The sequence below is a fragment of the Crocodylus siamensis genome, chromosome 4 (genome assembly GCF_052110815.1).
Source record: "Crocodylus siamensis isolate JL-2025a chromosome 4, ASM5211081v1, whole genome shotgun sequence".
NCBI classification, from domain to species: Eukaryota; Metazoa; Chordata; order Crocodylia; family Crocodylidae; genus Crocodylus; species Crocodylus siamensis.
In genome coordinates this window covers 82458086-82486078 of record NC_143398.1, presented here as the reverse complement: position 1 = coordinate 82486078, position 27993 = coordinate 82458086, and the positions used below count along the sequence as shown (strand labels likewise).

At 45.3% G+C, this 27993-nt stretch overlaps 1 long non-coding RNA gene across 1 annotated transcript; it reads left to right on the top strand.

Moving 5' to 3' along the window:
* On the top strand, positions 1-27874 carry LOC149865916 (uncharacterized). The gene is made up of 4 exons (XR_016441566.1): positions 1-146; positions 5022-5106; positions 22219-22258; positions 25231-27874. It is a non-coding gene; the product is annotated as an uncharacterized LOC149865916 (long non-coding RNA).
* Positions 27875-27993: the final 119 nt, after the last annotated feature.

Below are 27993 nucleotides of genomic sequence, written 5' to 3'. Positions count from 1 at the left end.
TGCCGGAAGGGAAGGATGCATCAAGGAAGTGAACCGGCAACTCCAGTGCTGGTGCCACCAAGAAGGATTCAGATTCCTTGACCATGGCATGCACTTCAAGGAGAAAGGACTCCTGGGAAGGGACAGCATCCACCTCATGAGGAAAAGTAAGTCCCTGTTCGTGGCCAGAATGGCTGATCTTCTGGACAGGACTTTAAACTAAGGATGCTGGGGGACAGGGATACACAAATTCGAACATGTCCAGGGACCAACATACAAGTAAGCCCTGTAGATAGGGACGCTGGGAGAGCCACTTTTGTGGGAGCTGAGGGAATAACAGGTAGAGTAGAGGTTGAGCACAGCAAGAATAATCACCTTCCTACTACCATTTCTATGGTGTATGACCACTTAATAAAATTAGATGTATATAAGTCAGTGGGACTGGATGATCTTCATCTGAGGGTGCTGAAATAGCTGACTGAAGTCATTGTGGTAAACCTGGCAAAACTCTTCCACAACTTGTGGCACCCTAGAGAAGTCCCTGAGGACTGGAAGACGGTCAGTGTTGTGCTCATCCACAAGAAGGGAGGAGGGAGGACCTGGGTAACTATAGGCCAATCAGCTTAACTTCCATCCAGGGAAGATCCTAGAAAAGTTCATCCAGGAGTCTATCTGTGATAAGCTTGCAGAAGGTAAGATTCTGAATGACAGCCAGCATGGCTTTGTCAGGGGCAGGTCTTGCCTTACTGACTTCATCTCCTTCTATGATCAGGTAGCTCACCACCTGGACATGAGAGAGCAGCTTAACATTGTACACCAAGACTTCCAAAAGGCCTTTGATTTAGTATCCCACAATATCCTCATGAGAAAATTGAGGATCGTGGGCTTAACTCCAAGGTAGTCAAGTGGGTGAGAAACTGGCTGCAGGATAGAACCCAGAGAATCATAGTGAACAGATCTGTGTCATCCTGGCGAGAAGTGGGCAGTGGTGTCCTGCAGGGGTTGGTGTTCAGTCCAGTACTCTTCAACATCTTTATTAATGATTTGGATGTGGGGATGAAGAGCTCACTGGCCAAGTTCACAGATCATACCAAGTTATGGGGAACCGTGGTCATGTTTGAAGGTAGGCTCCAGTTACAGGTGGACCTAGACAAGCTAGCAAGTTGGGCAGATTTGAATCTGATGAAGTTCAATGTCAAGAAATGTAAAGTGCTCCACCTCAGGATGAGCAACCTCCAACACACCTACAGGCTTAGCAGCACCAAACTGACTAGCACCACGAATGAAAGAGACCTGGGAGTAATAATAGACCACGGTATAAATATGAGCCAGCAGTGCAATGCTGTAGCCAGTAGGGCAAATAATACTCTGGCATACATAAATTGATGGTGTGGGTATATGTGTGTGATTTGTGGGGGTGGATAGGTGTGGCGTGTGTATAAGGGCTGTGAGAGAGGGTGTGTGTGTGTGGAGGGTTTGTGGGGGGGTTAATTGGCATGGGGGTGTGAGTATAGGTGTATATTGGGTGTGGGGGAGGGTATGTGTGTGTGTGTGGGATGGGGGAGTGTGTAGGTATGTGTGTGGATGTGTGGGGTGTGGGTAGGTATGAGGTTTTTGGGGCCTGTGAGTGTATGGGGGGAGGGTAGCAGGGGAGGGTTGTAGCATGTGTGGAGGGGAAGGGTGTGCCTACAGCTCCGCTACAGCCAGCAGAGCCCCTAGCAGTGCTTCTCCAAGCCTGGGCTCCACACTTGTGCCACTCCTGGCCCTAGGCCACCAGGACAAGCCCTGTGCTCCTGCTTGCTGCCATTTCCCCCCTGTCTGCCACAGCTGCCCTTCTCCTGCCTTTTCCCCATTCCCCACCACTTGCCACTCTGGCACCATGTCCCAGCTACATGGCTGAGATTGCAGGACACAGCAGGAGCTGGACCAACCTGGCTGGCACTGTATGGAGCCAACCAAGAATTGCAGAGGCCAGGCCAGATCCTGCTGAGTCCTACAGCTCTGTGCTGCAGCTGGGAACCACGTGGAGTCAGAGTGGTGGGTGGCGGGACGGTAGACAGGAATGGCAGTGGGCAGGAAAGTGGGGAAATGGTGGTGGCAGGCAGGGGGGCATGGCAGTGAGTGGGTGATTCTGAGTACAGAGACAGTGGGGTGAAAGTGCAGGGCCTGCGCTGGTGCCAGTAGGGGCTCAGGGCAGGGTGGCAGGAGTGATGGGCACAAGCTGGCAGGGGCTCTATGGAACCAGGCTGGGCTGCGCCAGTGGGGGGTGGGGGCAGCAGCCCAGCTTCATAAAGCCCTGCTGGCCTCATGCTCCTGCTGCTCCACTCCTCATCCTGCTGGCCCTGGTCCCAGGGCACTGGTGTGGGCCCTGCACTCCTGCCCAGCTGTCACTGTGCTTCTGCTCACTGCCACTTGTCCCCTGCCTGCTGCCGCCATTTACTCACTTTTGTGCACACCCACTAGCTGCTCTGGCACTTCATGGTTCTTGGCTGCAGTGCCAGGACCATAGGAACCACTCCACTCCAGGCCTGAGGACTGGGGCAATTGCCCACGGTCCTCTTCTGCCTCTCCCCTACTGCCCCCTTTCTCATTTGAATTTCTGTCTCCGGCAGAGTGAGGTGGGAACAGCCCAAGGGTCCCAGGCCGGAGGCTTCTGGCTGGAGGTGGGGAGGGGCTGAGTGGGCCTTGTTGCTGTGGTCCTCCCATGAGCTTCCCCTGGGTCCTACTGCCCCCACTTCCTTGTCATCTTTGACAAGCAGCCATGGGCAGATAAATATTAATTTTCTAAATTTTTTAGGGGCCTTGTGGGCTGGATAGAATGGCTGGGCAGGCCAGATTTGGCCTGTGGGCTGTATTTTGCCCAGCTTAATGCCTGCCTTAATGCCATCTCAGATCTGCACAAACATGACTTGCTACTAGGGGGACTGGCAAGCAGGGGTGTGGCCAAGAGCTAGGATTTTATCCCTCCTCTTTGGTGGGAGAGGGAGGAGAGTGGCATGCACCTCAGAGGTGAAAAAATTATCATGGGGACTGTGGTTTCCCATACTTTGCAGCTAGCTGGACCTGTGGGTTGTAGGGGAAAAGTATTGAAAAAAAAAGTGTTTGAAATGAAAATGGGGTAGGGGGTGAAGGGGAGGGGAGGGGAGAGGAGAGAAGTAAAGAGAAGTGAAGAAAAAGGAGTGAACAAAAGAATTAAAAAAACCCAAGGGACCACATCTTGCACATTTCAATGAACTGGGATTGGGTCAGGGCAGAGTTGGGTTAATAATCACACCAGGAGAAAGCTGAGTCCCAGAAAATCTGTTGTATGCCACACTAGACAGGAGTTGAATTAGCACTCCTATCAGGGAAGAGCTGAGACTTAGTGGGTTCACTGCATGCATGCTACACCAGGACAGGACTGCAACCAGGTGATTTTACTGTATGCCATACCAGGACAGAGCTGAGACCCAGTGTGCACCTGGCCTGGTGTCTTCCATGCTCTGGAAAGCAGGTAGGTAGTGGATTGCTGTTGTTTTTTGCACAGGGGTGCTCTTGCAAGCAGCAAACTCACTGCACCTGGGTACTCAGAATGGTCCAGGTGTGCTGGGGTTACACCCCTGGGGTGGGAGGGGATGTTGGCTTGGGGCCAGCAACAAGCCCCTAATCAGGAGAGTTGAAAGTTTGCCCATGGAACAAAGAAATGGGAAGGGCTGGAAATGTTGCATCCTGGGATGCCGGAGGAATGAAAATAGAGCACTTTATCTCATAGATCCATAGATTATAAGGCTGGAAGGGACCTCGGAAGATCATTGGGTCCAGCCCCCCTGCACTAGGCAGAAAAGTCAGCTGGGGTCAGGTGACCCTAGCAAGGTGACTGTCCAGTCTCCTCTTGAAGATTTCCAGGGTAGGCCATCGCAGCACCTCTGGAAGGAGCTTATTCCACAGTCTGAACACTCTAACTATGAAGAAGTTTTCCTAATGTTGAGCCTGAAACAGTCATCCAGGAGTTTGTGGCCATTACTCCTGGTTTTCCCAAGGGTGGACAGCTGTTCGCCAAGCCCTTGATGTACTCCCCTGATGTAGTATAAGCTGCCAGCAAGTCGCCTCTCAGCCTTGTCTTTTTCAGGCTGAAGAGTCCCAGGTTCCTCAGCCTTTCCTTGTATGGCTTGCTGTGCATGTTTCTGATCATACAGGTGGTCATTTTCTCTTTCAAGATTTCCCATGTCCTTGTTAAAGTGTGGTGCCCAGAACTGGACTCTGTGCTCCAGCTGCGGTCTCACCAATGCCCAGTAGAGCAGGAGAATCACTTCACTTCTTCCCAGAGCCAACTAAAAATATGTAGGGATGGCCTGGGTAAAACAGATTAAAAATAACCTTCATCTGAAGTGGCATAACTTTACAAGATTTAGAGGCTACTCAGTACTGGTTAACATCCTTTAATGGGTAAGTCCTTCCATTTTAAGTGGCATTATGATGGGTTAAAAGTAACCTGTAACACCACTGTTAGCTGGGTATGTGGAATTTTAGGTCACTATCACTGCTTTTTAGATTCAATTCTCCCTGAGTAGGTCCATAATCTCTGTGTAAGTCCCAGAAATATTAGTTGCAGAAAGTCCACAATGGGGAAAAAGGAAGAAGAGACAGGAAGAATAAGGCCTTTGCACCCCTCAGTTCAACAACCTAGTGGTTTAGGCACTTGCCAAGTGGGTGGAAGACCTTGGTTCTAGAGCCTTTTTCATGTGGAGCAGGTTTGGACATCCATCTCCCACCTCCTCAAAAAATGCCTGGAGTGTCAGGTAGTAGGCTAGGCATTATCCAGGGTCTTCTTCTTGAAGCTGTTCTAGTTGCATCTGAGAGAAAACATAGAGGAGAAGAGTGAGCTAGAGAGAGAGCCTGGGTCAGTAAGATGAGCACTGCCATGAAAGGAAAGGAGACCTCAGTCCAATCTTTGTGTTTAACAGTCACTGGATAAAATGAGCAGACTGCAGAGAGATAGCTTCTGCTTCAGTGGGGCAAGTTACCTTTTAACAAATATTCTTAATGTGCTTTTTTTTTCTTAGCAAATACTTTTTTTGTCTTACTGGTGAGGACAACGAAGCTTCCAGAAGTTCAGCCATCTTGAACAACCCTACAAAAGCAAACCCAGTGAGTATGTATACTGGTATGCAAATAGTCTTATTAATGTTCTGATGGTCCCAGTTTGAAGCTTTTGTGAAAAACAACAAGTGAAAAATATTTTAAATATTCAGAAAAACATCTTGGTTATATCTTGTTAACCTTTTTTCAGATTCTTAAAAGGCAATTCATTTGTATTAGAAGCAAAAATGTTGAGGGACAGAGCTTGTGCTTACGTTAACTGGTCTCATGTCACTGATTTCAATAGAGCTACACAGATTTGCATTTGCTAAAGATTTGGTTCCTGTAACTTACCACTTTTTATAATTAAGTTCTAAGCCATCCCTACAGTTTTATTTATATGGATATTTTTATCCTTCTCTAGAAAAACAAATAACTGCTATTGAAATATTCTCCAGTGGAGTCAGAGATGTCTGCCAACTCACTACTCAAAGCAGGAGAAAGCCAGTGGGTTTTGAGAATGCATTGTTAATGTAATGTGTGTACTGTTTCTTCAGACAACACAGAGAACCAAAAAGTGTGATCAAGGAGAAAGGTTTTAATAACATTGGCTTCATTACAATTATGAGGCTTCCCTGTTGTGTTTTCTGCCTCCTTTATTCAAGTGGTTGCTAAGTAATTTTCAATCCCCTCATACAAGTATCATGAATGAAGCTGACTCTTGACTGGGTGGAAACCTTTTCTGCTTGTCATTTGTTCATTCATTAAAAACTGTCATAAACTGTGGTCAGACAAAGTAAGATGTTTAAGATTCATACCAGTAGACAGGAAGTGAGGGGAAAATCGAATCCTCTAAAACAGGATAAGTTTTTTAGCACAGATGAAGCCTGATTCTCTACTGTATTACACCACTGGAGTTCTCCCAGAGTTCAGCCAGCAAAATGGTGCAGAGAATCAAGCCCATGGTAACACAAGGTCCTATGATGCTGTGTTCTGAAAGTATAGCATGTTTACCATTTAGATTTTTCAAGTGAAATTCTTTTTAAAAATCAAATAGGAAGGAACAATTATGGATCCATTTCAAAAGCCTGAATAAGACATAAAATCACCTGGCAGTGGAAGGCATAGAAGAGAACATATAATCAGAGAACAATAGAGGCACAGACATGAGGGACCTTGAGAGGTCATCTAGTCCTTCTCTCTACCCCAAGGCAAGATCAGCTTTATCTGAGCCATTCGTGACAATTGTCTAACCTGCTAACCTGCTACAAAAGCCCCCCCGGGATGAGGATTCCACAATCTCCCCGGATATTCCAGCCGTTAATCATTCTTCCATGAGCCCCATGTCTTTACACAGGATCATAGAAAATTCTGGTTGGAAGGGACCTCAAGATGTCATCTAGTCCAACCCCCTGCTCAAAGTAGGACCATCCCCAACTACTCCAGGGCCATCCCTGTCTGCTCCAACCCCGTGCTCAAAGCAGGACCATTCCCAACTATATCATTCTAGCCAGGTCTTTGAGCCATGGCTGAAATGATCTTACTGTTACAATTATAATTACTTATTGTTACTTTATAATTATTTGTAGTTACTTATAATTGCTTACAGTTTTGTTTATGTCCTGTTTACTTTGGTGGCAGACAAACTGCATTTTCATTCCTGGACATCCACCATTTCTTATCTGATGCATCTGTCTTTTGGACCATTTGTCACTTTACTCTCTATTTTAAACGGTAGTAATACATTTTTATAAATTCTTGTAATCCTGGTGGTGGCGTTAGCTGCAGCCACATCTAAATTTTTGGGGTCCTGGGGTGCCAGTAGGTCTCAGTCTGCTTCCACTCCATCTACAGGCTGGGCGCTACCACTCAGTGGAGTCCTCTCGCAACAATTCTTCTGCCAGTTGTCCTCTCAGAAGCAATTGTCCTGGTAGCAGCCCTGCTCAGCACAGCTTCATCTACTGGCTCCCCACCTAGTCTCCCCTGTTTATAATCAGATTCACAGACTTTCTTCTTTGGGCTTTGTGTTTGAATGCAATCCACCATAGCAGGGAGTAAAAATGGTTGCCCTCTGTCTGACCACAGTTTGTGTGAGACTGAATTGATGGTTGTAGGCCATAATCCTTTAAGGGTTTAGATACACGCATACATGTAAGGGTTTAGATACATGGAGTGAGCACTGCCATAGTTCTCAGTAGGACTGTTTAGATTGTTTAGTTAAATACATTTAAATTCTATCTTTCGTAAAAATTGAAAAAGTGGAAATTGCTTAAAAATACTCTAATACTTGGAATATTAAAAGAATCATAAAATAATAAAAAAATAGCGAAGGAAATTTCCTATTATGTTCTTCAGGCCATTATTCCATCTACCCATGATGGTCATTACGATATACTCCTTAGTTTGTCAGTTTAGCTGTAATTGTCCCAAGTAACAAGTATTTTATATCCCTTGGGAAACTTCCTTAACTTACCCTTGTATCACTAAACATTTCTTGTACCTGATTAGTAGTTTATATGGTTTGTAAAAACTATCTCATGTAGTCCTTGACTGATATTTGCGTATGGACACATACATCTATGTGAATCTAGATGTCAAAGTGGTTTTGCAGCTCCTGAGCAGGGTCAATTTAGATTGCTTTCACTAAATCAGGGGATGTTTGTACTCTACTGTGGTACTCTTGAGACCATTGCCAAGGAGTATGTACTGCCCTCCTATTCTTGCTATGTGTGGCCCAAACCTAGAAATGAAGCCGTGAAGCTGTGCCTGGATTTCTTCCTATTGCTGCTCTCAAGTTTTTCAGAGACAAGGATTTCAAGGAGAGATAGAAGCACCCCACGAGCAGCCTGGCTGCCCCATTTCTGGGTTTGTCGTATGTGGAGTGGGAGCAGTTGGGTAGGGCTACATTTCTCATATAGTCTCAAAAGCACTGGGGAAGCAATAGAGACATAATCTGGGGCGTGTCTATATAAGACACTATGTCATGATAGTGACAAGCTGCAGTAATGTAGCGCATCACTACAGCAACATAGCATTGGCAGGCATGAACCATGATGTTGATACTACCGTACAGTAGCAGCGGTTACTGCATGATCAGTTAGTACTTACTACAGCACGTACTAAAGCAAGTACTAAATGACTGCACAGTAACTGATGTTACTGATGCTACTGGGATGTAGTCCCAGGGGTACACTGGTTGTTTCTGATCCTACTGTGCTGTAGCAATGAGCTACTGTACAGTCAAGGACTAAATGAGTTTACATGGTTTGTAAAAGACTAAGCAGGTACTTGTTGCTACCATGCAGTAGTGTTGGCATCATGGTTTGTGTCTGCCAATGCTACGCTGATGTAGCTCATCACTACAATGACATAGCATCTTGTATAGACACCCCCCCAGAGTTTAAATTCAGGAAATTTGATTTAAGTTAAGGAAATTTATCGGGGACACATGAAGACATGTTCTGGAATGCCTACATTTTGCCTAAGTTGCTTTGGGGCTCCAGGAAGTACAATCTGGTCCTGTCTTACTGCATCAATGGATATAGTCCTTTAGTAAGATGTCTTCAGCAATCCCTGACAGGCAAGGATGACTGTCTTCCATGATTGTCTTATCTATGGGTCTGAAGATGGCATATGATGCCTTTCTGTGATTGACAGACTCTACTGCAGCTTGCACATGTGTTTCCAGGTGGTATGGCTGGCACAGGATTCTTGATTTGGTCTGCAACATGCTGTTTCTGATGTTTCTACTTTTCTATCTTCTGTTGTTACCATGACATTTTGAAGTACTGAGATCCCTACAGCACTCTTCCTCCATTTGGAGTGGTCCTGGGCAATAGTCTTCCATGAGTAAGGACCTACCAAATTCACGGCGTAAGCATGGTGGCTCTTTTAATCTTTCATGTTCCTGTGTATGCCCCTCCTCCCACCGTTGATTGGCAGAGGGACACCATCACTTCCCTCTGATCAGCAGGGAAGCAAAAACCAGTTTTAAACATGGTGTGGTTTTTGCTTCCCCATCAGCAGCAAGCAGCAGGGCTGTCAGGGCCCATATTTGGCCCAAGGTGGCACCATATTTAAAACCACAGTTTTTACCTCCCTGCTGATCAGGAGTGAGCTGCAAGCTAGGCTTCTCCACCAATCGGCAGTGAAGGGGGTGCATGGGTGAGCCTGCAAAATTAAAGGAACTGCAACAAACCCCACTGCTGCCATGAATTTGGTAGGTCCCTATGCAGGAGTTAATATCAATGCTGCATTTTTTTAAGATGGCCTTGAGGACATCCCTGAAATGCTTTCTCTGCCGTCTTCTTGAGCATATGCCTTGGTTGATCTGGAAGAATATAACTTGCTTCAGGAATCTGGAGTTGGACATCCAGGTAACATGGCTGGCCCAATTAAGTTGAGGTTGGATGATCATTGCCTCAGCACTCGTGGTGTTTGCTTGTAGGAGAATGCTAACATTGGTGCATATGTCTTCCCACTGGATTTGGAGAATCTTCTGCAGGCAGCATTGATGTTATTTCTCCAATAACTTTAGAAGTTTCCTGTATATTGTCCATATCTTGGCTCCATACAGCAAGGTGGGATAATGACTACTTGTTAAACCATGAGCTGTTTTGGATTTGATGTTGCAATTTTCAAACACCCATTTCTTTTGCTGCGGCGGGGGAGGAAGGCTGGCTCGGGGGGGACCCCCCTCCCGACCTCGTGCGGACCAGGAGCCCCCTCTCGTCCCCGGCTTGGCTTCTGCCCTGAGGCGAGCTGGCATACCACGGAAAAGAGGCCTGTGGAAACACAAACTGGACAACTCTTTTGCTGTCCAAAGGCTGTGCCAGCATTTGAGGTGATGTTGGATTTCTTCATTGATGTCAATCTTCTGTGAGTGATGACTTTCGAGGTATGGGAAATACTCAGCATTCTCCAGAATCTCACCATGGAATTGGATTACTGGAGTTAAGGGCCATTCATTAGGAGCTTGTTGGTGGAGGACCTTAGTCTTCTGAATGTTAAGCATCAGTCCCATTTTCTTGTATGCCTTGATAAAGATGTTAATGATTGCCTGAAAGTCTGCTTCCAAGTAAGCACACACTACAGCATTATTAGTGTACTGGAGCTTGATGACTGAGGTTGAGCTGCTATGTGAGCTCCTCTCCCCCCTACTGGAAGATTTTCATGGGGATTCCATATGCTTCAGATAACTTGTCATTCTTCATCTGCTTGATGGCTTTCCTCCACACGTCACGGACTGGAGGAATTCCAAGATCATCTCTTGTCATGGAAAAATCTTAAATGTATGCTGACAACACAGAAGAGGTAAACTGACATGCGCATTTGACCCTGTGAATGGAAAGTTCCGAAGCTCACCCAGTGCGTGCCCCCTGGGTGACTTGCGGACCTGTCAATCATTGTTGACCTACTTTCCCCACAGATGCATGCTCAGATTGTGTCAGCTTCTGGCTGAGAGCATGCTCAGTCAGAACCTGACATGAGGTAGTCTGACAAGAAATTTCTCTGCGGAAAGCGTTCTGATTGGCCACTAAATTCATATAAAAGTTCAGTGAACCCCTCCCTTTGGGGGAGATCGCGCTAACTGAAGACAGAGGCTGCTGCTGCAGGGACTGTCTCTCAGTCAGGCTTTAGGGCCTATCGATCTCCTCCTTCACTTGGCGCTTCGTGTTGCTTGTTGTATTACGGCTTCGACTCAACTTACCTGGCTTCCAACGCACCTTGGCACTGATTTTCGGCTACGATTTTGGATCACCCTTTCGGACTCTGTTTGTAACCCGGTTCCTGATCATCGACCTTGGCTTTCGTCATTGATTATGATTCGGCTCACTCCCACTGACCTGACTTCTCTTCGTTGCATCACCTCCTGGCTTCCGACCTTGGCTTTCTCCCTCGATCACTCGATTGTCCATCACCTTGGACTGGTGTCACGGCATTTCGTTAGTTTTGTTCATTTGTGTTTCCCATTTAATGAGCTGTTGACCAGCCCTGGGACTTATCCGACAGGCTTGCCCTGTCGGGGAACCTCGTGGGCCAACAGACCCCTCTGTTGTTAATTGTTTGTGTTTCTGCAACTGTAACTGAAGAAAGCAACCTTGTGCCTCCGCTTCAAAGCGTGAGTAAATAAATCATTCTTAGTTGAAACCATACGCCTCTCAGACTCCGCAGCCGCTAATCCCACCTGTTCACGTTCTGATCGCCACCCCAGCCCACCGTGACCTTGGGGCCCGATTCATTCGGCTCGGTGATCCCCGACATCTCTGACTGGGTGGTGCGGGATAGAGTTGTGAACACTCTCATCAACAATAGAGTCTCTATAGAGAAGGCTTCAGAATGCAACTTCCAATGGGCACTGCTGGCTTTCTTTTCTTTGATCAGCTCTCCTCTATCCTTAGGTCTTAAGGGGTTTAGTCCCTGAGTGCTCAGACCATAGATGGCTTCAGTGGCAGTGAAAAAACTGCACATATTATGGGATGTCAGTGAGATTTTGAATCTCCTTAGCTTTGTCTTCCCACCATTTGTTCTTCATATCATGTGTCCACCTTTCGACCTCTGTCTTGTTTTGTTGGACATTCAATTTATTTTGGTTGCAGTTGGTGTCATGTTGCCAAGCACAAAAGATCTTGCACTTGTGACTGATCAACTCTTGGATCTCCCAGTCATTATCATCAAACCAGCCTCAATGTTTCCTGGTACAGAATCCAAGCATTTCTTCACAGGCACTAATGATGGTGGTCTTGAGAGCACCCCACATGCTGCTGATATTCTCCCACTGTTGTTGATTGGAATTCATCAGTTTTTTCTTGAGACATTGGTAGAAGAGGTCTCACTTGGTTGGGTCCTTGTGTCTTTCAACACTGATCTTCCATCGATATTGCTTCTGCTGTATCCATCATCTGGAAGACGGTCTGAGTGACATAACTGAGTGGATGTGTCTGTGATCAGTCCAGCAATCATCAGCTCCTAGCATAGCTTGAGTGATGTGGACATATTTACAATCCTGGGCACAGATGATGACAAGGTCAATCAGATGCTAATGCTTAGAACATGGGATAGCTTTTCAGATTCCAATGCTTTACTGGGATAGAAATAAATAAATTAGGAATCATCTCCACCAGAACCTACTGGAACTTCTCTTTAGTCTTCCTCCCTTTAGTCACCGAGAGTGTATCATCTAAACAGGCTCCTTGTTTTAACTGTACAACCATGTGTTAAACTTAGAAAACAATATTTTCCATATTAGTGCTATAATTTCTGGTCTGTCAATCCAAGTAAGATATCCAGGACTTAACCAGATGTATCAGCTGAACCTCTAACTACGTTAACCATGGATGTCATAGTAGTTATGAAATCCTGATCTAGCTCATCATCTGTCTGAATGTTCAAATTGGACATGATAGCATTGTAAGCAGGTCATCATCATATATGATGTTGATAGAGCAAAGAAAAATTTATGCAATCCATGTAGACTGAGCAGTCCATGTTGGTGCCATGCAGGGCTGTGTAACATTTGGACTCTGGCTCATATAGCCTTGCATATAGCCTTATCAAATCTAGTTGAGTTAGGAAACCTTGAATACTGCAAGTCATATGAAAACAATAATGACATGCTACCCCATAAATCCAGTTTAGGTTCATTCTGTGTGGTGTACCTCACTGGAGATTAACTGTCGTAGTTGTGATTTGTCATAAAAGGCAAATGGAATCATTTATCTTCCCTGATAAAAGTAACTCACATTCAGGACCAGATAGAGAAAGGGATTTGGTAACAAGGGAGAGACAACAGGAAACGGATGGGTAGTAAAGGCTTTTTGTTGAAAAATAAGGCTATGAATAAAATGATGGATGCAAACCAGTTTAAAATTGGTTATATCTTTTCACACTCCTACAAAGTAATTATATGTACAATCCTTGTTGTTGTGAGTGCTTTCAGGGCCAAATCTGGCTTGTTTAACGGTTTCTGTGTTGGAGAGCTGGCAGGAGAATTTCGTCACCCACATAAACAGTACCCATGGGCACTGGATTTTATCACCTGTTGATACAGGTACCAGTGTTGATATAATAGAATTCTGAAAGGCATCATAAGTCATGGCATGACAGCTAATTAATTAACTAGTGCAATGGAAAATAGCTCACATTAAATGGATTAAAAGCTATCTTGCAGATAGGTCTCCAACTGTAATTATAAACAGGGAGTCATCACAGAGTAGATGGGTTTCTAGTAGGGCCTGTCAGACATTGCTGTGTCCCAACATTATTTAATTATTTACTGTTTTATCAATTATCTGGGAGAAAGCATAAAATCATTACTAATAAAGTTTGCCGTTACATGAAGATTACCAGAGTAGTAAATACTAAAGGGGACAGATAGATAGTACAAATTATTTTTTGCCTTTTCCCGCCTAACTGCTACTTACGTACAATTAAGCAGATTTTATGTTCCACTTCCACCTATGGCAGATAGGATCAACTGCATGTAATTGCTGGATAGGTAGAAGAGGAAGGCCCTCCACACCTTTTTAACTCACTAATCTAATGGTTAGTACATTGCTTTGGGAGTGAAAGACCCAGGTTTAAGTCTGTATCTTCTATTTCCCAGAACAGTGCTATAACTACTGGGCCACAGGCTGGCCATTGCCTAAAAAATCCCCCAGCCCTTTTCTTAAAACTGACTTTTTTGAGTGGCCAAAAGGGAAAGATATATAGGGTCAGGTAGAAAGAAAGCCAAGAGGGGACCAACAGGACCACAAGCCAGACAGACTGTGAATCATTGAGATGGATGTTACCCTAGAAGCAAAGGGGTCCTGAACTGTAACCAGGTTGAAATCTTTGTGGCTTTTCTTTACCTTGCATGTAATATTTGTTGGGTAAAGTAAATGGAATAGTTCTTACCCCATTATGGAAAGGTTTCAGGTTACTGTCTATGTCAGTGAAACATACTCTCTGGCTTATGCCCTCCTGGCCCCACATCTCTTTCTTTCTTGGCTGCCCAGTGGGCCAACTTCAAGAAGAAAGTTGGAGGTTACTCAGCAATACTTAGTTCAAGCACTTTGTTAGGAAAGCTGAGAGGCTTATTGTCACAGGAGCACGGAGATGTCCTATGCCAGGTAGTGTAACTTGGGGTGGGGGTGTGTCACAGGAGCACCAAGGTGTCCTGTGCCTTGGAAGCAAAAGGAACTGAGCTGCCAATCAACTGGGCAGCTCAGGTGCCGGTTGCCAGGGCAACCAGGCGGGTCAGGTGGCCAGAAGCGGGCAGGGCCGTGCCTTTATAAACAGCCCAGGCCGGAGCCTTACAAGCAGTTCCCTTCTGGCAGCTGCAGGAGTAGGAGCTCTGCTGCAGAGCTGAGCAGCCTGGGTGGGTGGTTGCAGCCTCACCACGCTGACCGGCTGCGATGATGCTGGGAACAAGAACACCCTGAAGGCAGGTAGGATTGAGAGCCCTGGTGGGGGCTTGGTGTTTATGTGTTATGAGCAGGAGGCTCTGTTGTTTATGTTGTGGCCAGGTGGCTTAAGTTTGGTTACAGTTTGCTCCGGAGGACCGGGTGAGGCTGTAGGGGAGTGAGGAGGCCTCACGGGAGCTCCCCAGTGCCTTGGGGGTTCCCGGTGCCCATTAGGGACACAGTGCCACAGCGGGCACAGCAAAGGAGTGCCAGGAGGGCTCTTGCTGAGTGGGGGTTGTAGCCCCAGCCGCGAGAGGCCCGGCACAGGGCCTAGAGTGGGGCGGCGGGCACGAGAGGCCCGGCACAGGGCCTAGAGTGGGGCGGCGGGCGTGAGAGGCATGGCACAGGCCCCAGAGTGGGGCAGGCTCTGATTGATAAAGACCCAGTAGGGTCGGGGAGGCCAGGTAAGGCTCTGGCCACCTGAGCCCAACCTGGGATTCTTGGCAAAGACCCAAGAAAGGGTCAAGGGGGCCAGGCACGGCTACGGCCACCTGAGCCCCAAGAGCAGGAAACGCGTAGCACAAGAGGTGTGGTATAAGCCCCAGAGTGGGCGAGGCCCCAGAGGGGGCGAAGCACGAGAGGTGCGGTATAGGCCTCAGAGTGGGCGGCAGGTGCGGCGACGACGAGCCAGGCCCAAGGGGCGCCAGTAACGGGGCGGCGACGACGAGCCAGGCCCAAGGGGTGTCGGTAGGAGCCGGACAGTGGAGAGACAGGCCCGGGCCGCCGGTAACAGGCCGGTGGGTAGGAGCCCGGCCCAGGGGGCGCCAGGCGGGCGATGAGCCCAGGGTGCCAGGGAGAGAGCACCTGAGGGGCAGGGGACTGTACAACGTCCCATGGAACAGCTGCGAGGCTTGGGGCATGCTAAAGGGGAGGTTTGGAGGCACGCATACCCCTTAAGGGAGGGGCGCACAGAGGCGCCCCATTTGGAGTTGGGGCAAGAACACACTTACCGTTCACTAGGGGAACAAAGGCAGCCTCCCATTTAACCTATTAAACAGCAAAGTCCTGGCGGGCGAGATTCTGAGGGTGCTGAGTCCACCATGAGTGACGGTAGCGGGTGCTAGGGAGTTCACGGCTGCTCCTAGGCCCCACTCCTTCACACTCATTCAAATCCCTTCTGGCTAAGTGGACCTAGACCCAAGGTCTTCCACATTCTGGGCAGGTGCCCTGACTACTACTTGGCTATTGAGTCAAAAAATAGGAATGCTCCTTTTCCTCTCCCAGAACTTTCACATGTACTTGGATAATTCTATTCTGTTCAAAAACAGACATAACTTAAAGTCTGCACAAGTTTAATAAATTTAATTTCTGAAGCTACATAGGTGCTGCTTACGCATGGAAAGGTAAAATAGGGCTGAATCTTATGTGTTTAAATATGTCCAAATGTAAGATCATATTTTCACACTTAGCCATGTTTTTAGGTTGGGGGATTTTGTCTTTGGAAATATTAAGTCTAAAAAAAGTTGGAGGTTATGGTAGGTAATTAGTTAAGCATGAGGTTGCAATGCACGGTAGTGGCCAAAAGGGCTACTGTGATCCTTATGTCCCTAGCACATGTGCATAGTGAAGGCACAATGGGATCTGATGTGGGATTCCTGCAATCACTCTTCCTGACATGCCCCATGTGTGTGATTGTGGGATCCAGCCTCAGATCTTGTCACGTCTTACTGCCATTGCAGGAGAAGCCCAGGATCACAATCCTGGGTTCCTCCTGGACCAGCAAGTAGGAAACTCCCACAGCTGGGAGCCCCATCAGCTGAATTCAATTAATGCCATGATAGGAAACAGCAACAACGTTATTACATATGTATGGTGTAATAACTTTGTGGCTTATTCCTTACTTTATCACGCCATTAATTGCATTAATGTATGGCCAGGTGTCTCAGGGCACTAAGGTGCCTGCTCCGATAGTAGCAGAAACTGCCTAGAGGAAGGGCCCTAAGAGCTAGATAGAAGCCCACCAGTGCAGATAACCTGGCAACAGGTTAACGAGTAGATTAACCTGCACCTGCACCCGGTCAGCTGCCCGGAAGAGGCAGGATCCTGAGTAAATATAAACCCTAGGGCTGGGAGTATTGGTTTAGTTCTCTGGGCTGCTGACAAAGGGGAAGGAGCTCTCAGAGAAGAAGTTCACCAGACAGGCTTGGCTGCTTGTTCTATCCTGGGTAGGATTAAGGGGCTCCAGGAGCTCACCAGAGACCCTGGCCTATAAGTACGTAGTGCTGGGCAAAGTTTGATATTTTAAAGGGACAGAGCACACCCTGACCTGCTTATATTATGTTATAGCTCAGGGGTTCAGATTTTAGTTGCTATTTGACTGATGGATTGGGCTGAGGCTATTGGAGAAGGAGGAGGCCTCATTGGGGACCCACTATGGTGGGAGGACCCCAGGGCCAGAGAAGGGTGCAGCAGTAAGGGGGTGAGTAGACTCTAGCACCAGGGGGGTGCACTGCCAAAGGGGGTGAACCGACCCCAGAGCCAGTATGAAGCACAGAGACAGGGCTGCAGAGAGCCCAGTGAGGACAAGGAGAGACAACGTCAATACCATCTGTCAGGCTTGGGGCATGGGATGTGGTTCAGTGGGGTCCAGCAGGTCCGTGTCCAGACAAACTCAAGGGCAACCTCTCAATCTACTAAAATTACCAGCAAGACATGGCAGGCAAGAAAGAGGGTGCCTGTTGTAGAGGATTGGCATTGGATTACCCAAGGAGTCCTAGGGGTATCACAGCTATCCCTGGGGACCCCATCCCGTAACACTAAGTAAAAACTTAAGATGTAATTAAGTGTTTAATCATATCTTAAGTGTAACATGGGCCTCTGATTTATAAATGGGTAAATACTGGCTACATCTACACAAAACGTTGACTGAACAGTAGCCCATGATTAGTGCGCAGTAGTGTTGCATGGCAGGAAGTATGATAGAACACTGCTGCATAGTAGTCATGAGCTACTGCATGGTCAGTGTCATGAAAAAGCCATTCCTCGGCATGACTACACAGTGACTGTGGTTGCTGTGCAGTCATTTAGTACTTGTATGAATAAGTACTAAATGATTGCACAGTAATGACTGGACAGGCAGCATCTTATGTAGAAGCGGCCACTGAGTAGGAATAGACAGTTTACATTATTTCACTGGTGTGGGCACAACCTTTACTGAGCAGTACAGTATACACAGTTCAAGAAGGATTTCAAAACTGGGGAGCATCCAGAGAAGGGCTATGAGAATGATTAAAGGGTTGTATGACATCCCTTATAGAGACTCAAGAATCTCAAACATGAGAAAAAGATATTTGATAGTAGAAAATGCTTCTATTTAGTAGGCAAAGATTTAGCAGGCTGTAATGGTAGGAAGCTGAAACTAGAAAATTCAGACTTCAACTAAAATACAGGTTTTAGAAGTGTGAGTAATTAATCATCAAAACAATTTTCCAGGGCTTGGATTCTCTCTTATTCAAAACATTTAAATCAGACTTTTTTTCCCCTAAAAGATATTGTTCTACTTTACAGTTATTTGACTTCCAATGGAATTAATTCAAGGAAATTCTCTGATCTATGGCTTACAGGTCAAATTAGATCACAATGGGGCCTTCTAGATTTAAAAATCTGTAAGTCTCTGAATGGTCTGCTATCACCACTGGTGTTACTGGCATAAGATAATTGCATATGGTCCCAGCTGCAAGCAATATGCTCAAATCCTTGCCTGCTTCTTTATCTCTGTGTTAGGTCTCTGGTCTGGGAATTAATGAAGGCCATCCTCACTTTGCGCTGTTAAGCATTTCACCATCCTGTATAAAATAGAACAACATAGATGCATGCTTAAAATTAATCTTCTGTGATTATTTCTGTGCACAGAAAGCAGAAACAAATAGGTGTAAATAGGGCTGAAAAAATTTCATTTCCAAATGTAAGCAGCTGGTCACAGAAATGTTTGTTATGCTCAGCACTGATAACTAGGTTAATGCAACACTGCTTTGTTGTGTTCATATGCCCCCTAGTGACTTGAGCTGAGAATTGGTAGAACCCCAGATGAGTCTTTCAGAAAGCATTCCTCTAAGTGAGCATGAGAGAGAATTTTTTCAAAGGAACTTGTTAGTACAAGGGCAGATTCTGAAGTGTCAAATTGCTTTTGGTGAGGAACATCTGTTTTACCTATTAGCACAGTAATATATTATGCCATACACCTGAGGATCAGCAGTCCTACAACAAAGAAAGCTCTTATTGCTAGTAGTAGAGCTGCCTAAAATATCAATTCTCAGGGGTCTACCTATTCCTATTACATTGAAGATCCAGTTTATTTGGTGTGTTTGTTGCTGGTCCAGAGCCTCTTTCTGAGGCAACTCCACTAACTACAAGTTATACCTACAACGCACAATCTACAGAACGTCCTGGAAGTTGCTGGACAAATTTCAAATCCTAAGCTATTTCTAGGAGCTACCATATTGCTACTAATGAGGAATGTGTAAATCAGTCCAGTTTTGCTGATGTCAATGAAGTGGCTCTGATTACATCTACTAAGAATCCATCCCTAGTTTTATACATAGACAGCAATATATTAGCGTACCTATCTAAAGTTGTATGTTATTCTTATCATAATATTGGTAATGGATACTTATAAGAGATACTTGAATGTTCTGATAATGTGGGGAAGTCACTAGAGTGGGGCTGTTCCATTTACAAATCAAACTAAATAAATAACTTGAGCAATTATATTATACCTACCTAAGTCCACATACAATTTTAACTAGAAAAGATATACTTTTGCACAGTGTGGCTACCATGCCCCAAACTATAGACAACCCCCTCTCATTGGTGAATCAAGTGTATTGGATCAATCAGGTATTGAATAGTGGTTTTTCAGGGGGTTGGAAAGAGATGCAGAGGGACAAGCACAGCTGAAGAAAAGGTAGGTGGAAAGCTCTTGGGGAATTGCAGAAGCTCGTATGGGGGTGGCAGCAACTCTACTCTAGCAGCATGCAGAAATAGTGGGGCCAAGTTATGCTTTATCCAGTTATGCTGCTTTTTGTGATGTCTTGCACTGTGTAAGGCTGCAAGTCCCTCACACTTGGGGAAGGCAGGTAAGCAGACTCTTGCTGCCTCTGTGCAAGTGTGTGTGCGCATAGGAAGTCTTCAAAAGCAGACCCCGCCCACATATTCACAGCTAGAATGTAGTTCTGTAAAACACCTTCAGATTTGTGAAATATGGATATCACAATAATAATAATTAGTAAACAATAAATCTAATTCTCCCTTTGTTCACATGGTTTCCCTGATGCATAGAACATGTAGGCTGCCAGAAGCATTTGCCAAGAATTCATATTTCCTTTGACTGACCAGCTATACAGTAACATGCAAGTGTCAACAGGAGTTAAGAAGAAATGTGCAGGTGTCATGAGTGCTTCATTGCTGTCATTCAGGGAGAACCTCTTGCTGAAGAGATGGGATGCACACTATCCGACTATATATGGCTCTAAACCTGTATTCGAGGCTCTGAGCTGTATTAACTTTAAAAATAGCTTTTGTGACAGCATGAGGAGTTTTTACCCATTTAAATTTGGAACAAGAGTGCAAAGCAAGAAAACCCTCCAGGCTCAGCAAAATAGTTCAGCAGAATGCAGCTTGTCATAGCCTTACTTACCTTGCAGAATAACAGTGTGGGTTGTGCCATAGCAGAGAAGGGAGAGATTTAAGGATAACATTACTATCTTGATGGGGAAAGAATTCTCTTTGAATTAGTACATAACTATACAGCAGACCATAAGGACATAAGGATTTTGCAATATGTACAGAAGATTAATATAGGTGGCTAGTGAAGGCCATGGAAGATGGGTACTTGCCATTTTTTCCATGGGAAAGTCCCCATGAGTACATGTAAAATTTTGTCAAGGATTAACATTAATATTTGCTTCTTCATTTTTCTCATATGTCTCCTATCCAAGTGCAGAAATAGTCCAGTGCTATTTAATTAGTTGGATTTAATATAATCAAACCCCCAGGTGGTCTGGTTGCAGGCTATAATAATTTTTAAAGGAATATTGGCATAATCAAATGTTTCTAGATTTCACTAATAAGAACATCTCGAGTCAATGACAGTTTCTTTACCCATATACATAATTATAATCAAATTCTTCAAGTTGTATTGTCCAGGTGTGTATTGCAGACTTTGTAGGCACACACCTGTACACTCGCAGGGAAGTCCTTAGCAGGACATGTTCACTGAACTGCACATGCACCCTGAATGTTCTTGTGCTCCAGTGACTGCTCCTACAAGGAGCTGAGAGATCAGTTTCTGCATCCAACCATACAGCCTCATGCCAGAGGCCATGAACCATGTCTGTAACATGCTACAGGGTAGCCTGGAGGCATCAGCAGGTCACTAGTCCTCTAGCCATTCTGGCCTTGAGGTCTTTCCAAGGAGTTACTACCTAAATTACAGGCATGGGCCATCCACAGTCTCTAGGATCCTGGGCCAGTTCCTATAAGTGGTTGTCCTGCATACCTCAGGTTACATAGTGGACCCCATGTATTTCCATGTAGTCCCTATGGGTCCCAGCAGCCAGAGACAGATGACGCTGGACTTTCACCAGATTATAAACTTCCTCAAAGTCCTGGGTGCTATGGATGGCACCTATGTCAATATCAGGAAACCCACACAGGATTCTTGCATGTTTATGAATAAGTGCCACATATACATCTTGAACATGATGGTCAGCAAATATGGCCTCAAGATCGCTGCTGCCATGGCCAAGTGCTTCAGGTCCAGCCTCAGCTCCTCCATCCTCGGACAGTCCTACCACAGCAAGTTCTGGCCTGAGTGACTGTAGTACAAGGGGTTCCATATCCTTGTCTCCCATCAAGCATACTTGCAGCATCTCACAAATGCCTCCCTCTCTTTCTGGAGCTTTTATTAGAATGTCCTGTAGAACGAGACACAATTCTAGTAGGTCTGGCTGGATAGCCCAGGTACTGCTCTTATTTCCAAAGCTTAGTGTTAGGGTGTTGGGAGGATGCCAGCATGGGGATGGGGTTGGGTGATACCAGCACTGGTGAGGGGTGCCAAAAGTCTCTCTCTCTCTCTGCAAAGGTCTGTTGCACCTGGCAGGAGTCTGTATCTCAGCACAGCCATGATGAGAGGTCAGGAAAACAGACCTTACGATGACAGGCTGAGATCTATGAGGCTCTTCATCCTGGAAAAGCACAGGCTCTGGGGTGATCTGATGGCCATCTATAAGTTTATCGGGGTGACCATCAGTATCTGGGGAATGTTTGTTCACCAGAGCGCCCCAAGGGATGATGAGGTCAAATGGTTATAAATTACGGCAAGACCATTTCAGGCTGGACATAAAGAAGAATTTCTTTACTGTCCAAGCCCCCAAGGTCTGGAATAGCCTGCCATTGGAGGTGGTTCATGCATCTGCATTGAACACCTTCAAGAGTAAATTGGAGGCTTATCTTGCTGGGATCCTATGACCCCAGCTGACTTCCTGCCTTTTGGGCAGGGGGCTGGACTCGATGATCTCCCGAGGTCCCTTCCAGCCCTAATGTCTATGAAGTCTGCTGATCTCAGCTAAGATATATCTCTAGTATTTTCTGTAACCTAATTGCATTCCCCTCATCACCCCCATCCCTCTAATCTTAGTCCCTCGCTTGGGTGACTTGTATTTCCCTACTGGCTTTGTCATCTTTTTGTATTCACAATCCTAATCAACTACTAATAAAATTCAATTTCTTTTGGCAGGATGAGGTAGCACTTCAGTAGGAGTAAGACCAACACCAAGGTGAGTGAAGCCTTGTTTTTTCCCCTGTGGAAGGGGAACCTGCCTTTCTACTCCCCAAAGAGAAGAGTCCCCATGAGTCTTCTAAAGCACACTAGGGCACAGCACCACTGTTCCCTGATAGCCATCAAGAAGAGGGCATCTTTGATGTGGCCTTGAGATGAGATTGAGCAGGATATCCTCCAAAGTCACAGGAGGTAGCATTTTTGGTTTTAAAGCACCTGTGGGGAAGGGAGAGGAAAAGCTGTATGATGCCAACTGGTCCCCTTGCCCTTTCCTGTCAGTATCTCACCTCTGCCTTGGCTGCTATGTGAACAGTCATATGGGGCTGCTATCAGCCCAGGCAACTGGTAGGTTGTGTGTACTGTGCGAGTGTGGCCAGTGCCTGGTGCCCTGAACTGTGGAGTTGCCTTTGTTTGCTGCAGAAAGAATGCTGTGGTGTCCTCAGATGGGATGTGGGGGGAGCCCACATGTCCTTTCACTGCATGCCAGCTCAGGGCACAGATGACCTTGTGCAATCTGTAGCAGCAGCTCTCTGCATGTTCTGGGACCTACTCACAAGGCAGCCCATTTCTTGTCTTGCTCAGCAGTGTGCTGGGGGGCTCCTGTGAGAAAATGTTTCATAAGATGATGCCAGTGTCTAAGGGCTGCCTGTATCCTGTATGACCAGTGTCATATAGACGTGGCAAAAATGCACAAATCGCCTATTATCCATTATGGGAGAGAAGAGATGTAGACATCCTACCATATTTCTAGATTGGGGTACTATGTGATAACCAGGTCACATAAGCCCTGGATCCAGGTCACATAAGCCAGAGGGTGGCTCGCAGTTTTATTCACCTTCTGGGGGGAAATTAGATTTACTTATAGTGTTTTTGTAAAGTATAGGACAACACCCAGGTGAGTGCTTTACATGTTTCAAATGGAGAAGCACAGAAGCAGTCTGAGCTCTAGTTGAGTAAGTCATACTTTGGCCTGGAGAAGATAAATTAGCTATGTCATAACAGGCATTAGTGCAACCAGGAAAATCTGAAATGTGGTTTTCTTAATGCTCTGTCTGGATGGGTCTGGATTCTACCAGCACTCTGGGATGATGCAATTGTTACCAAGAAGGACATTCTCATAAGAAATGAAATATAGGATAGGTATCCATGTAGTCATTAATGGGTCCTATAACACCTTAGGGAATCACTCTGAGGTTCCAAAGTTGGGGTGATCTCGGTGAGACCATTCAAGAATTTAATTTTACAAAGGGTGGAAAGCACTGTGCAGCTTCTATTACAGTAAAATTAATGGAGAACCTGGACAAGAAGTCATCAAAGATGGTGGGAATTTGGGCATGAATGAGTTGCCTGTGAAGCTTATGCATCTTGAAATGAATTAGTTTATAAAGTGCCATCCTGCCCTGCCTTCATATTCACATCGAAGAATTGCCAAGTCCTGAAAACTGACTAACTACAATCTATTAAGAGATGTATTTTTCAGAGAATAAAGGGGAAACATATTTTTAATCATAAACACTTGTGAGAATTTTGCATGAATAATGTTGATAATTAGTCATATTTTTGCATCTTCCAAAATAACAATTTGAGGCATTTAAATATTCTTGCAGAAAATATAAAATGGGTTGCAACCAATCTGGCTGGGTGAAGAGCTATTTATCTGGAAGTACAAAGGCTTTTGAAGCCGTAATAATGGGGAGAGTGGCCATTAAAATTACAGACTGGAAAACAATCACTGAGGGATCTCTGTACTAATCTTTTATATAAAGCTATACATTTTGTCTCCACTCTTTGTTTTATTCTGCTAAATCCCTACATATTCAAGAGGCTTTTTTCCATTTCCAAATGCATTCTCAGTAGGTCAGATTTCTGGGTAGGGCTGAGTGGATGGCTCATCGAGACTCGGACTCCTCAAAGTTGGAATGGGTATATACCAATCTAACGGCTAGAGCATCAAATTCAAAATATCCACATCCCAAAGGCATACCATTGTTCCACAAAGATAATCCAGATGCCTCACACTCTGGGAACCTGTCCCTGATGTGTAGGAGGCAGAACTAGTTAGCTAGGAAGGACACTGCCTCTGGACTGTGGAAGGGAGTGTTGCAATGAAGTTTACAGCACATGCGCTACACCTGTAGTGAAACAAAAGGGGATGACCATGGCACCAGCCCCAGGTGCCCGCTGGGGTTGGGGAGGGGAGGGAATACAAAAATAGTAGCAGCTGTGCTGTCAGCCTAGCCACTGCTGCATCACCAGCAATGCGGCCACTGACACTGCCCCGTACAGATTGCTCACATGCCTAGTTATGCCTCTGGCTATATCCCAGAATAGTTGTGAAATGACTGCCTCAGAGAGATGCAGAGTGCACCACAGTAAGCTTTATATTTTGTGTTTCTTAACAAAAAGTGTACCCAGCACTGACCCCTACATTACATTTGTTTCAGGGCATATTACACGTGAAGCGCAACACATCTCCTCCAGTACTCTCTAGCACAGTCCTTTGGCAATGAAGATATGGTCAAAGAGGTCTAAACTCATAGCCTTCCTTGGATGGCAGAGGGGAAATGAGAGCAAGTTGCTTTGTTCATACAGTCAATTCTCTCTTGACAGTTGCATGCTATTGCAAGTATATATATTCTTTTAATTATGGAGTATTTTATGGAGTATGTTTTCTCCATAACATACTTGATTATATTCTAGTTAAGTTCCAAACCTTGGTCCAAATGCCAAAAATCTTCCTCCTAATGGAATTTAGGAGACTTCTTCCTCAGTCATTTTTGCTGAGCTGTCCTTTTTTGTTCCAAATGGAGATCAGCTGGACCTGAAGATTTAATCAATGGCTTCTGGAACTTTAAACATAAACTAAAAGTAGTTCCTTAACACACAGGAGAAACAGACATCAATTAAAAAGGAAAAGTGAAAGCTGTGATTTAACTTTCTTTTATTTTAATTTTGTTTTCTCTTTTGCAGGATGTACTGGAAAAGTTGGATGCAAAATACATCATTTCCATGCTTACTATGTTCCTCTTCAATTTGAGCTTTTTCTAAAAAACTCTCTATATAGGTATAGATAAATTGCTTGTAATTAATTCCAGACTGCCATCTGCTGGTTGCATTTAGACTTTAAAATAGCATTGAGGCTAATGTTAAAAGAAGCTTTGTAATTTGAATCTGACGCTCAATAAAGCAAAACACACGAGGTTACATTCTGTTCTTACTTAAACACTGAGTGTGTCTACACGAGATGTTAACTGTGCAGTAGCCTAATAACAGTGCATAGTAGCATGCCAGGCAAAACCTGTGCTAATACACTACTGCCTAGTAGTATTAAGCTAGTGTGCAGTTAGCATCTGAAAAAAACCATGCCTCGGCACTACTGTTCAGTAGCATGAGTTACTACGCATTTACTACTTGGTTATCCAAGTCTACATTACTGTGCAGTAACTATGGCACATTAATGAACATGTAGATGCACCCAGTGTCTTCAACTGACTGGCAACTTACAAATAAGGTTAGATATGGGCCATGTTGTTTAAGTTTGTGGTAATCTTATTCTAAAAAGCTTCCTAGTAACAAAAAACTGGTTCTGGAAGAATATATGAACTAACAAAAATACCAATTTAAGTTAATGCTATAGGCCCCCTCTACACATTACAGGTATTGTATAATTAACTGGTTAATTGTGCAGTTACCTTAAGACCAGCTACACGTGCAAAGTAACTATCATGCCATAGAAAGCTCCAGCCTGCTATAATGTTAGATCTCAGAAAAGTGTACTAACTTTATAGCTGGCTGCTATTGAGCTTTAATTTGCAAGTGTAGCAGGATTTCTGCTGCAGCTGGGAACCCTGAGCTCCCAGGGCTCCCAGCCATAGGGATAAGCTGTGCCCAGCATGAAACCCCTGAGACCTGGGGATGCCAGCTAACATGATCCTCAAGGCTCAGGGGTGCCTGAAGCTCCCAGCCCACATGGGCTCTCAGTTCTAGCTGCACCACACACGCATCTTGGGCTGAGAGACCTGCACCTGATGGGGACCAAGAGATGCCACAATTGATTCAGCTCACATAAGGCACTGCTGGGGCTGAGAGCCCTATTAGTTGCAGGAGCTCTTCATCCTGGCTGCATCTGGACCCCATGGCAGGGAGCCCCCTCAGAGCAAATAGGGCTCCCAGCCATGGGAGCCTGCTTCTTGTCAGTGCAAAAGGAGGCTAGGATTGGGCTTCCCCTATATCGGCAATAAAGCACGATCAGAGCTAGTGTTTGATTCTACAGTCATGCCTCCTGCCATACATGTGGCATGGCAAAAGAAGCGATTGTGTGGATAACACATTAGACCCAATCACGCCATTATCTGTGCATGTAGAGGAGGCCATACTTTTAAGTATTTTCAAAGGCTGTTAGGGATCTTTCTTTTTTTTGTGACTTTGATTATCCTGACCAAAATTATTTCATTAAATGAAATTGTAAAATGCTAGTCCCTCTAATTTTGGCAGAGAGTAGAGACATTCTCAGAGAAGCTCTCTTCTGCTTGGCATATGATGGGGCAGCAGGAACAACAATGCAAGTGCGTGAGAGAAAATACAACTCAGAGGGTGCATCTACATGAGATCCTGAATGTGTAGTAGACTAATTATACTGCACATTAGTGCAGCAGGCAAAAACCATGCTAATGCACAGCAGAATTAGTCTACTGTGCATTAGGATTACAAAAAAAGCATGCACTGGCGCTATTTTACAGTAGTGCCAATTACAGCTTATTAAGTTAGTACCTGTTATTACAGGTATTAAACATAACGCACCATAATTACGGCACATTAATGAACGTGTAGATGCACCCAGAGTGCTACCAGGAGTCCTTCTCTTTCAAACGTAATGCAGTCACAAAACCAGTCGCAGCAGTTAAGGCCGTTGCCTGCCTGCCTCCATTTCTGCCTGGTAAGGAAGCCCTGTTAAGAAATACTTTAAATACTACCTTTGAGGATAGGAGAAACATGACTTAATGTTTAGCTCAACCAGAACTAAAGAAACCATCATTCAATGATGATTATCTTGCCAGTTTCTTCCTTTATTGAACAGATTAATAAAGAAACTAGTCAAAAACCCTAAAATGTCTGTTGCCAGTATTCTAGATCCCTCTGCTAGTGTACTGAATCCCTGTATTCAGGCAAGGGCATGGTATGAAGTCACCACCTACTGACCAGATCATTAATTAGGAAGTACAGCTTTTTTCATCCTGTTGTATGTCCACATTGTTGGATACCACTGAATCTAAAAAGGCAGCAGAAACACTCAGGTTCTTCCTCTTAAATGAAACCTAAGGGGCTCTGCCATATCTCTGGTTTGTGGAGTATCATAGGTAGTGGTCTACCTAAATCATGGGGAAATTTACCAATTTTCACAGGTTGATTGCAGAGTAGTTCTAATTCTGTGGTCACTTTGGGGTGATCCTGCCCCTTGCTGATGATTAGCATAGAGGCCCCAGGGGGAAGGAGGGATGAGAGGGCAGCTGCCATCTTGATTGCTGGCTGCCCTTCATGGGGCCCCACCCCTTGATGGAAAGGCCTCACCAGGGGGGCAGAGGGCTGAGGAGGAAGCCACTATTTTGTCTGCTGCCCTTTGTGCCACCCCTCCAGCCAGTGCCTTCCTTTCCCAGCAGTGAGGACCACTGGCTCCCACTGGGACGAGGACTACTGGGGAGCCAGCATTTTATTTTTATTGTTGTTTTTTTTTTG